Below are 12155 nucleotides of genomic sequence, written 5' to 3' on the forward strand. Positions count from 1 at the left end.
AACAAGAAAAATCTCAAATAAACAATCTAAAACTACACCTAAAGGAACTAGAGAAAGAAGAACAAAGAAAACCCAAAGTTAGGAGAAGGAAAGAAATCATAAAGATCAGAGCAGAGATAAATACAATAGAAACAAAGAAAACAATAGCAAAGATCCATAAAACCAAAAGCTAGTTCTTTGAGAAGATAAACAAAATTGATAAACCATTAGCCAGACTCATCAAGGAAAAGAGGGAGAGGACTCAAATCAATAAAATTAGAAATGAAAGAGAAGTTACAACAGACACCGCAGAAGTACAAAGCATCCTAAGAGACTACTACAAGCAGCTCTATGCCACTAAAATGGACAACCTGGAAGAAATGGACAAATTCTTAGAAAGGTATAACCTTCCAAGACTGAACCAGGAAGAAATAGAAAATATGAACAGACCAATCATACATAATGAAATTGAAACTGTGATTTAAAATCTTCCAGCAAACAAAAGTCCAGGACCAGATGTCTTCACAGGTGAATTGTACCAAACATTTAGAGAAGAGCTAACACCCATCCTTCTCAAACTCTTCCAAAACTTGCAGAAGAAGGAACAGTCCCAAACTCATTCCATGAGGCCACCGTCACCATGATACCAAAACCAGAAGAAGATACTACAAAAAAAGAAAATTACAGACCAATGTTACTGATGAATATAGATGCAAAAATCCTCAACAAAATACTGGCAAACAGAATCCAACAACACATTAAAAGGATCATACACCATGATCAAGTGGGATTAATCCCAGGGATGCAAAGATTCTTCAGTATACGCAAATCAATCAATGTGACACACCATATTAACAAACTGAAGAATAAAAACCATATGTTCATCTCAATAGATGCAGAAAAAGCTTTTGACAAAATTCAACACCCATTTATGATAAAAACTCTCCAGAAAGTGGGCACAGAGGGAACCTACCTCAACATAATAAAGGCCATATACGACAAACCCACAGGAAACATCATTCTCAATGGTGATAAACTGAAAGCATTTCCTCTAAGATCAGGAACAAGACAAGGATGTCCACTCTCACCACTATTATTCAACATAGTTTTGGAAGTCCTAGCCATGGCAATCAGAGAAGAAAAAGAAATAAAATGAATCCAAATTGTAAAAGAAGAAGTAAAACTGTCACTGTTTGCAGATGACATGATACTATACATAGAGAATCCTAAAGATGCCACCAGAAAACTACTAGAGCTAATCAAGAACTCGGTAAAGTTGCAGGATACAAAATTAATGCACAGAAATCTCTTGCATTCCTATACACTAACAATGAAAGATCAGAAAGAGAAATTAAGGAAACACTCCCATTTACCATTGCAACAAAAAGAATAAAATAGCTAGGAATAAACCTACCTAGGGAGACAAAAGACCTGTATGCAGAAAACTATAAGACACTGATGAAAGAAATTAAAGATGATACGAACAGATGGAAAGATATACCATGTTCTCGGATTGGAAGAATCAATACTGTGAAAATGACTATACTACCCAAAGCAATCTACTGATTCAATGCAATCCCTATCAAATTACCAATGGCAGTTTTTACACAACTAGAACAAAAAATCTTAAAATTTGTATGGAGACACAAAAGACCCCAAAGAGCCAAAGTGGTCTTGAGGGAAAAAAACAGAGCTGGAAGAATCAGGCTCCCTGACTTCAGACTATACTACAAATCTCCAGTAATCAAGACAGTATGGTACTGGCACAAAAATAGAAATATAGATCAATGGAACAGGATAGAAAGCCCAGAGATAAACCCATGCACCTATGGGCAACTAATCTATGACAAAGGAGGCAAGGATATACAATGGAGAAAAGACAGTCTCTTCAATAAGTGGTGCTGGGAAAACTGGACAGCTACATGTAAAAGAATGAAATTAGAACACTCCCTAACACAATACACAAAAATAAACTCAAAGTGGATTAAAGACCTAAATGTAAGAGCAGTCACTATAAAACTCTTAGAGGAAAACATAGGCAGAACACTCTTTGACATAAATCACAGCAAGATCTTTTTTGATCCACCTCCTAGAGTAATAGAAATAAAAACAAAAATAAACAAATGGGACCTAATGATACTTAAAAGCTTTTGCACAGCAAAGGAAATCATAAACAAGACGAAAAGACAACCCTCAGAATGGGAGAAAATATTTGCAAACGGATCAATGGACAAAGGATTAATCTCCAAAATATATAAACAGCTCATGCAGCTCAATATTAAAGAAACAAACAACCCAATCCGAAAATGGGCAGAAGACCTAAACAGACATTTCTCCAAAGAAGACAGACAGATGGCCAAGAAGCACATGAAAAGCTGCTCAACATCACTAATCATTAGAGAAATGCAAATCATAACTACAATGGGGTCCTCACACCAGTTAGAAAGGGCAAGGTCAGAAAATCTACAAACAACAAACGCTGGAGAGGGTGTGGAGAAAAGGGAACCCTCTTGCACTGTTGGTGGGAATGTAAATTGATACAGCCACTATGGAGAACAATATGGAGGTTCCTTGAAAGACTAAAAATAGAACTACCATATGACCCAGCAATCCTACTACTGGGCATATACCCAGAGAAAACCGTAATTCAAAAAGACTCATTCACCACAATCTTCATTGCAGCACTATTTACAATAGCCAGGTCATGGAAGCAACCTAAATGCTCATCAGCAGAGGAATGGATCAAGAAGATGTGGCACATATATACAATGGAATATTACTCAGCCATAAAAAGGAACGAAATTGGTTCATTTGTAGAGATGTGGATGAATCTAGAGACTGTCATGCAGAGTGAAGTAAGTCAGAAAGAGAAAAGCAAACATTGTATATTAACACATATATATGGAACCTAGAAAAATGGTACAGATGAACCGGTTTGCAGGGCAGAAACTGAGACACAGATGTAGAGACAAACGTATGGACACCAAGGGGGAAAGTGGCTGGGGGGGCTGGGATGAACTGGGAGATTGAGATTGACATGTATACACTAATATGTATAAATGGATAACTAATAAGAACCTGCTAATAAAAAAAAAAAAATTCAAAAATTCAAAAATTCAAAAATAAATAAATAAGAAAACAAATTTGCAGAAATGTCAAACAATGCCCCTCTTCTTACTAATTTTTTTGTAGTGTGGAAAATATAGTTATTTTAAAAATGTGTTATTTATATTAACATGTAATGTTTTTATTATTTTTGAAAATAAAAGTATAAATAATTTCTTTTCAGTTTTAACTTTGAATACAGTAGGTGTGGATAGATATAACCTACACAAACGTTGTTTGGGTCCTCAATATTTTTAAGAGCATAAAAGTGTTTGGGGGGATATAATGTTTGAGAACTGTTGGGTGAAAGGATAACTATGATTTCCAATTAAACTTCTTTCAGAAAACTCATTCAGGCAAGCCTAGTTTCTTTTTGGCTTCTGACACCTAGACTCCAGGCACAAAGTGCAATATGAACTGGAGATTTAGCCATTGATGGGTACTATGATCAGCACAGTTGAAAACAATTTGTATAACTTTGGCCAAAAGTTCCTTTTGGGATCAAAATGAATTTGTTGCCTATTTTGATCAAATTGATCAGAAATGGACTGGCTCTATTCGTTACTATGTAGATACATAAAGCAATTGGGATTCTGTGTAGTGAGAGGTATCATTCTGGTGGCAAGCAACAGAAGGTGACTCTGGCTAACTGGGCAGAGAAGTTGTTTATCAAGAGGATCCTGGGAGCTCTCAGAGTTGTTAGGAGAAATGGAGAGCCAGGCTTGAAGCTGAGCTTCCAGGAGCAATGAAAACATCACTCCCTAGAACTGGACTGAGGGGGGATCACTGCCCCTTCTGTGGTGGAGGGACCACCAAGCCCCCGAGGAAACCACCACTGCTTCTGCGCCGGGATCTCAACCTTACAAATGTTGTTATCCCAAAAGTCAGACCTCTTGCCACCATTCTGCCAGCAAAACGGATCTTCTGGAAATTTCTTTCCTTAAGTTGCTCTTTTGGAATCAAAGTGTATAGGAGTGTGTCCGATTGGTGGAACCTGAGATGCATGTCTTCATTCAAGTTGCAAGAAAGGCTGGAATTTGCTTTGAGATTTCTAAGTTCTGCTTAGGAGAAGTGGGATGCACAGAGCTGAAATTATCCCAAACATAGCAAAATCATTTAACAGGAGCCAAGAAGTCAGAAAACACAACTGATTTTTGCAGTACGTGGTATAAGAAACCATAGAGTTGTGGTTATGTAAGAAGCTGCAGGGTTAGGCAGATTTGGGTTCAAATTCTGCCCCTGTTACTGCCATCAGCTGTAGAACCTTAAGAAAGTCACTTAAATTCTCAAAGCCTCAATGATCTCACCTGCATCTAAGTTAATTTCCTGGATGAAATAACATGTAATATAATATTGTGTGTACCCAGTAGGCACCCCAAAAATGATAGCCATTAATATTACCAATCTTCAGGCTCTGCAATAGACAGACACATTTTTCCCTAAAGGGGTAAGGGGAAGCCGAGGCACAGGGAGGCCAAGGGACTTGCATAAAATTTGAGCAAGAGCTAACTAACATCAGGACGTGCTTCTGAGCTCACTGATTCTGGGTCCAGCTCCCATCCCAGTTCCTAAGCCTCATCACCTCCTTCTGTAATCAAAATGTGGCACAAATAATAAAGATCTCATTTTAGCCAGTTATTTTTGGGTGGCTTTACTTATCCTTATATTTAAGGTGAGCTTTACTTATCTTTCTTATTCTTTTCCGCATTCTTTGAAAATTTACTAACGAGTACATAGTATTAAAAAAATTTTTAACTAGCCATGAAGATGATTTTATTCTGGGGAACAAAGATCTGTTTCAGTTTGGGTTCCCCTCAAAGCTGAGCCTAAAATGAGGATTTGGGATTTGGGGATAGTTTATGTAGGAGGTGATAGAAGTCTAAGTCCTGGTTTTCTAATGAACTAGAGATATTAATCTAGACGACTATTTCCCAAGGGTGGATCAGTGATCAAGAGAGTGCTACCAGAGATTATCTAAATAATAGGGTTCCATGGTGAAATTAATGTGGGAGATGCTGGGACAAAAAGGTATTTTTACCATAGGACTTCTCAGAGCCTTTGGCCTGCTAATGCACAGTGAGAGTCTCTGAGAGGGACTCGTAGCACCACTCCCCACTGTTATCCCAAAAGGACTTTGTAGGATTAATACTCTCATGAGTATTTTGGGAAATGCTGCATGATCTCAGAGGTCACTTCAAATTATATAGTTAGTAATTTCTATAATCTCATTTAATCTTCCTCCCAAGTCAGCAAGATGAGGAACCATGTTGAAAATCACTTGTCAACACCAAGAAGCCAGTTATGGGCATAAATGAAATCAAATCCAAATCTTTTGGGCCATTTTTTTTCTACAGAGTGAGAAGGGCAGGCATTATAGGCTGAAGTGTGCTCCCCAAGAAGATATGTCAAAGTTTAACCCCTACACCTCAGAATGTGACCTAATTTGGAAAAAGAGCCTTTGCAGAGGTAACCAAGTAAAAATGAGGTCATTGTGGTAGGCCCTAATCCAAATGACTTGTGTCCTTCTAAGAAGGGGAAACTTGGACACAGGTGCTCCTAGACAGAAGATGGTGTGAAGCTACGGGGAGAATGCCATGGGGGAGGCAGAGATTGGAGGTATGAGGTCACAAGCTGAGGAGTCTCCAGAGCTATTGAAACAGGCTGGGACTTGGGACCCTTTACCGGAGTGCTTACACGTGGACAAACGTCTCCTCCGAGCAACAGAATACAAAGAAACTATAAGGGACTAAAAGTACTGCACGCGTCCACAGCTGGAGCAATTATGAACAATAAGATACACAAAGGTCACAAACCAACTGCCACTTCTGAGGTGCCAGGAGCAAAAGCAGGGTGCAACACAGGACCCCTGCACACAGGGGGTGGGCAGTCCACTGAAACCAGCCCTGCGGCCCAACCCATCCATCTGCCCCTACCCTCCTTCCACCTTCGGAACAAAGGAACCTGTTACTTGTTTTTGCTCCCTCATCCTGTAGCACAGGTCCCAGTAAAGCCTTGCCTGAATTCCTTGTCTAGCCTATCAATTTCTATTGATTAAAGAGTCCAAGGACCAGAGTCAGTAACACTATCAGAAGCTGAAAGAGGCCAGAAGGATCTTTCTCCTATACATTTCAGAGGGAATATGGCCCTGCCACCACCTTGATTTTGGACTTCTAGCCTCCAGAGCTGTTAAACAGTACATTTCTATTTCTCTAAGCCACCCAGTTTGTGGGTACTTTGCTACAACAACTCCAGGAAATGAACACAGCAGATGTGATAGAAGCCCTAAAATGATGCTTCTAGGCTCCTGTTAATCAGACCCAAGGCTGAGCTGCGAACACAGCAGAGCATAGCCAGCCTGTAGAGAAAGCTATTGGCCTCAGCCTGGGGGAGACAGTGCTTTTGTTTAACAGCTAAGAACAAGGAGATCCTCCATGCTTTCCTTGGACCCAGTCTCTCTCCTCCCTTGTCTTCTCACCTTGGCAACGAACAAGAGAACTTGGAGGCTCATAATACTTTTATAAACCAACAGAGCCCCTTTGATGTTCATTTTCCTTGTGTCTGAGCAGGGCTGTTTCCTGGTGCTGGGCTGCCAGGCTGTGGAATGTGACTTCTCTCCATGGAAAGAGCCAAGAGCAAGCTTTGCCAGCAGAATTGGCTGGGTCAGAGCTGCCCCCCGGTGCAGACACCTGTTACTCCAGTCTACTTGTGGAGACCTCCTGGGTGTTCAATGCCTCAGGCAGGACTCGAACCTCTGACTATGTGTCACTTCTGCATCGACATAATAAGACCTTTCGATTATGTGTCCCAAACAGGTTTCTGAGGTATTAGGAGCAGAGGATTAAATCCCTACACTGACTATAAAAAAGGGAGGGCATCCCCATTTTATTGATAGGCAAACTGAGGCCCAGGTAGCTTAAAGGACTTTTTCCAGGGTCACAGAACTAATTCATGGCAGAGCTGAGACTCCCCCGACAAATGAGCTGCATGTGGGAGGAACTGGATGTTTACGTGAGAAAACACAGCTGCAAGGCAATGGGTACTTGGTGGGTAGAGAAAGGGGCAGCTGCCCAAGGGAAGTGCTGAGAAATGGGAGATTGGTGGGCCACAGAGCCCCAGCTTTGGAGTAAGAACCAGCTTTGAATCTAGGTTTTGCAAAATACCAGCCGCAAGTTGCTCTCTGTGCCTCAGTTTATCTGATAAATGAAGAAAATACTTGTACCTACTTCATTAAGCTGTTCTGGCCATCAGATGACAGGACACGTGTACTAAACTTGACATCCACCATGTGGGAATCGAGTCATTCGATACATCACAAGTATTTTGGTGGTGGTGTTCATTAACAGCTCTAGTCATCCTTCACCTCTGCCTGGAGCTGACCTGGTAAATGCTGGTCCCGCTGTGGTAGGTAGGCTCAATTTTGGAAAGAAGATGACCACGCTGATGAGGACTTGGGTGTGGCTCCAAGCCAGGAAAGGCCCTCGGCAGCTCGTGGGAGCGGGGGAGCAATAGGAGATCCAAGACCGCAGAAGCCTATTCCTGCAGCTTACTCTGAGGGCCTGTGAACAAAACAAAGCAAAACCTGGTATGAAGTTTCCAAACAGTTCTCAACTGCTGCCAAGCCTGGATCTGTTTTCTGAGTCACACCGAGGCAGCTTCATCCCCCACTCCTTCCAGGGGCAAGGCCTCATGACCCTTGGGAGCTGGAATCCCCCCTGAGCAATGGAGCAACTGATGGCGAGAGCTTGTGTTCCCAGGGAGGCTCCTGGCTCTTGTCCCTGCAGCTCTCACGTTGAGCCATACCAAAAGGTGGAGACACAGGGTTGCAATAAAATCCAGAAGGTCAACTCGGCTGAAAGTGAATATTAGCCCCTCAGGTATTAAATAGGAGGGCGAGTCCTCAGACTCTTCACTCTTCTCACATAGAAATGTCTATTCCCTGCCTATACCCGAGCGTAGGTCTCACAGTGATATTTCCCTGCTTCTGAGCCTTCCATGGCTCCCTATTATCTGTGTCCTATAGGATAAACTTAAACTTCAAGACCCTTGAAGAACTGGCTTTGGTCTTCCTCTGCACCCTGGCCCCCCCCCCCTTTTTTTTTAAACATCTTTATTGGAGTATAATTGCTTTACAATGGTGTGTTAGTTTCTGCTGTATAACAAAGTGAATCAGCTATATGTATACATATATCCCCATATCCCCTCCCTCTTACGTCTCCCTCCCACACTCCCCATCCCGCCTCTCTAGTGGGACACAAAGCACCGAGCTGATCTCACTGTGCTATGCAGCTGCTTCCCACTAGCTATCTGTTTTACATTTGGTAGTGTACATATGTCCATGCCACTCTCTCACTTCGTCCCACCTTACACTTCGCCCTCCCTGTGTCCTCAAGTCCATTCTCTACCTGTGCATCTTTATTCCTGTCCTGCCCCTAGGTTCTTCAGAACCTTTTTTTTGTTTTCTTTAAGATTCCATATATATGTGTTAGCATACAGTATTTATATTTCTCTTTCTGACTTACTTCACACTGTATGACAGTCTCTAGGTCCATCTACCTCACTACAAATAACTCAATTTAGTTTCTTTTTATGGTTGAGTAATATTCCATTGTATATATGTGCCACATCTTCTTTATCCATACATCTGTCGATGGACACTTAGGATGCTTCCATGCCCTGGCTACTGTAAATAGTGCTGCAATGAACACTGTGGTACATGATTCATTTGGAATTATGTTTTTCTCAGGGTATATGCCAAGTGGTGGGATTGCTGAGTCATACAGTACTTCTATTTTTAGTTTTCTAAGGAACCTCCATATTGTTCTCCATTGTGGCTGTATCAATTTACATTCCCTCCAACAGTGCAAGAGGGTTCCCTTTTCTCCACACCCTCTCCAGCATTTATTGTTTGTAGATTTTTTTGATGATGACCATTCTGACCGTTGTGAGGTGATACCTCATTGTAGTTTTGATTTGCATTTCTCTCATGATTAGTGATGTTAAGCATCCTTTCCTGTGTTTGTTGGCAATCTGTATATCTTCTTTGGAGAAATGTCTATTTAGGTCTTCTGCCCATTTATGGATTGGGTTGTTTGTACTTTTGATATTGAGCTGCATGAGCTGCTTGTATATCTTGGAGATTAATCCTTTGTCAGTTGCTTCGTTTGCAAATATTTTCTCCCATTCTGAGGGTTGTCTTTTCATCCTGTGTATAGTTTCCCTTGCTGTGCAAAAGCTTTTAAGTTTCATTAGGTCCCATTTGTTTATTTTTGTTTTTATTTCATTTCACTAGGAGGTGGGTCACAAAGGATCTTGCTGTAATTTATGTCATAGAGTGTTCTGCCTATGTTTTCCTCTAAGAGTTTGATAGTGTCTGGCCTTACATTTAGGTCTTTAATCCATTTGGAGTTTATTTTTGTGTATGGTGTTAGGGAGTGTTCTAATTTCATTCTTTTACATGCAGCTGTCCACTTTTCCCAGCACCACTTCTTAAAGAGGTTGTCTTCTCCATTGTTTATTCTTGCCTCCTTTATCAAAGATAAGGTGACCATATGTGTGTGGCTTTATCTTTGGGCTTTCTATCCTGTTCCATTGATCTATATTTCTGTTTTTGTGCCAGTACCATACTCTCTTGATTACTGTAGCTTTGTAATATAGTCTGAAGTCCGGGAGCCTGATTCCTCCAGCTCTGTTTTTCTTTCTCAAGATCGCTTTGGCTATTCAGGGTCTTTTGTGTTTCCATACAAACTGTGAAATTTTCTGTTCTAGTTCTATAAAAAATGCCATTGGTAGTTTGATAGGGATTAAACTGAATCTGTAGATTGCTTTGGGTAGTATAGTCATTTTCACAATGTTGATTCTTCCAATCCAAGAACATGGTATATCTCTCTATCTGCTTATATCATCTTTAATTTCTTTCTATCAGTGTCTTATAGTTTTCTGCATACAGGTCTTTTGTCTCCTTAGGTAGGTTTATTCCTTTTCCTTGCAATGGTAAATGGGAGTGTTTCCTTAATTTCTCTTTCAGATTTTTCATCATTAGTGTATAGGAATGCCAGAGATTTGTGTGCATTAATTTTGTATCCTGCTACTTTACCAAATTCATTGATTAGCTCTAGTAGTTTTCTGGTGGCATCTTTAGGATTCTCTATGTATAGTATGTCACCTGCAAACAGTGACAGTTTTTCTTCTTCTTTTCCAATTTGTATTCCTTTTATTTCTTTTTCTTCTCTGTTGCTGTGGCTAAAACTTCCAAAACTATGTCGAATAAGAGTGGTGAGAGTGGGCAACTTTGTCTTGTTTCTGATCTTAGTGGAAATGGTTTCAGTTTTTCACCATTGAGAACAATGCTGGCTGTGGGTTTGTCGTATATGGCCTTTATTATTTTGAGGTAGCTTCCCTCTATGCCTACTTTCTGGAGAGTTTTTATCATAAATGGGTGTTGAATTTTGTCAAAAGCTCTTTCTGCATCTATTGAGATGATCATATGGTTTTTATCCTTCAATTTGTTAATATGATGTATCACATTGATTGATTTGTGTATACTGAAGAATCTTGCATTCCTAGGATAACCCCACTTGATCATCGAGTATGATCCCTTTAATGTGCTGTTGGATTCTGATTGCTAGTATTTTGTTGAGGATTTTTGCATCTATGTTCATCAGCGATATTGGCCTGTAGTTTTCTTTCTTTGTGACATCTTTGTCGGGTTTTGGTATTAGGGTGATGGTGGACTCGTAGAATGAGTTTGGGAGTGTTCCTCCCTCTGCTATGTTTTGGAAGAATTTGAGAAGGATAGGTGTTAGCTCTTCTCTAAATGTTTGACAGAATTCACCTGTGAAGCCATCTGGTCCTGGGCTTTTGTTTGTTGGAAGGTTTTTAATCACAGTCTCAATTTCACTGCTTGTGATTGGTCTGTTTATTTAATTTAATTTAATTTTATTTATTTTTCTTTTGTGGTATGCAGGCCTCTCACTGTTGTTGCCTCTCCCGTTGCGGAGCACAGGCTCCGGACGCGCAGGCTCAGCAGCCATGGCTAACGGGCCCAGCCGCTCTGCGGCATGTGGGATCCTCCCGGACTGGGGCACGAACCCATGTCCCCTGCATCAGCAGGTGGACTCTCAACCACTGTGCCACCAGGGAAGCCCTGGTCTGTTTATATTTTCTATTTCTTCCTGGTCCAGTCTCAGAAGGTTGTGCTTTTCTAAGAATTGGTCCATTTCTTCCAGGTTGTCCATTTTATTGGCATAGAGTTGCTTGTAGGAATCTCTCATGATCCTTTGTATTTCTGCAGTGTCAGTTGTTACTTCTCCTTTTTCTTTTCTAATTCTGATTTGAGTCTTCTCTCTTTTTTTCTGGATGAGTCAGGCTAATGGTTTATCAATTTTGTGTATCTTCTCAAAGAACCAGCTTTTAGTTTTATTGATCCTTGCTACTGTTTCCTTCATTTCTTTTTCATTTATTTCTGGTCTGATCTTTATGATTTCTTTCCTTCTGCTAACTTTGGGTTTTTTTTGTTTTACTTTCTCTAATTGCTTTAGGTGTAAGCTTAGGTTGTGTGTTTGAGATGTTTCTTGTTTCTTGAGGTAGGACTGTACTGCTATAAACTTCCCTCATAGAACTGCTTTTGCTGCATCCCATAGGTTTTGGGTTACCGTATTTTCATTGTCATTTGTTTCTAGGTATTTTTTGATTCCCTGTTTGATTTCTTCAGTGATCTCTTGGTTGTTAAGTAGTGTATTGTTTAGCCTCCATGTGTTTGTATTTTTTACAGATTTTTTTTCCTGTAATTGATATCTAGTCTCATAGCGTTGTGGTCAGAAAAGATAGTTGATATGATTTCAATTTTCTTAAATATACTGAGGCTTGATTTGTGACCCAAATATGATCTATCCTCGAGAATGTTCCATGAGCACTTGAGAAGAAGGTGTATTCTGTTATTTCTGGATGGAATGTCCTATAAATATCAATTAAGTCCATCTTGTTTAATGTGCCATTTGAAGCTTGTGTTTCCTTATTTATTTTCATCTTGGATGATCTGTCCATTGGTGAAAGTGGGGTGTTAAAGTCCCCTC

At 40.3% G+C, this 12155-nt stretch overlaps 1 protein-coding gene across 2 annotated transcripts in view; it reads right to left on the reverse strand.

Moving 5' to 3' along the window:
- The window catches only part of ADRA1B (adrenoceptor alpha 1B), a 617540-nt gene that overhangs the window by 173587 nt on the left and 431798 nt on the right, over nucleotides 1-12155 (reverse strand). For both annotated transcript variants that reach the window (XM_027084407.1, XM_027084408.1), the window contains one exon: nucleotides 7308-7640. The gene's annotated coding sequence lies outside the window, so the exon portion shown is untranslated. The remainder of the gene's footprint in view (nucleotides 1-7307; nucleotides 7641-12155) is intronic.

The sequence above is a fragment of the Aethalodelphis obliquidens genome, unplaced genomic scaffold (assembly GCF_003676395.1).
Source record: "Aethalodelphis obliquidens isolate GAN/ISIS:26980383/991018 unplaced genomic scaffold, ASM367639v1 scaffold52, whole genome shotgun sequence".
NCBI classification, from domain to species: Eukaryota; Metazoa; Chordata; class Mammalia; order Artiodactyla; family Delphinidae; genus Aethalodelphis; species Aethalodelphis obliquidens.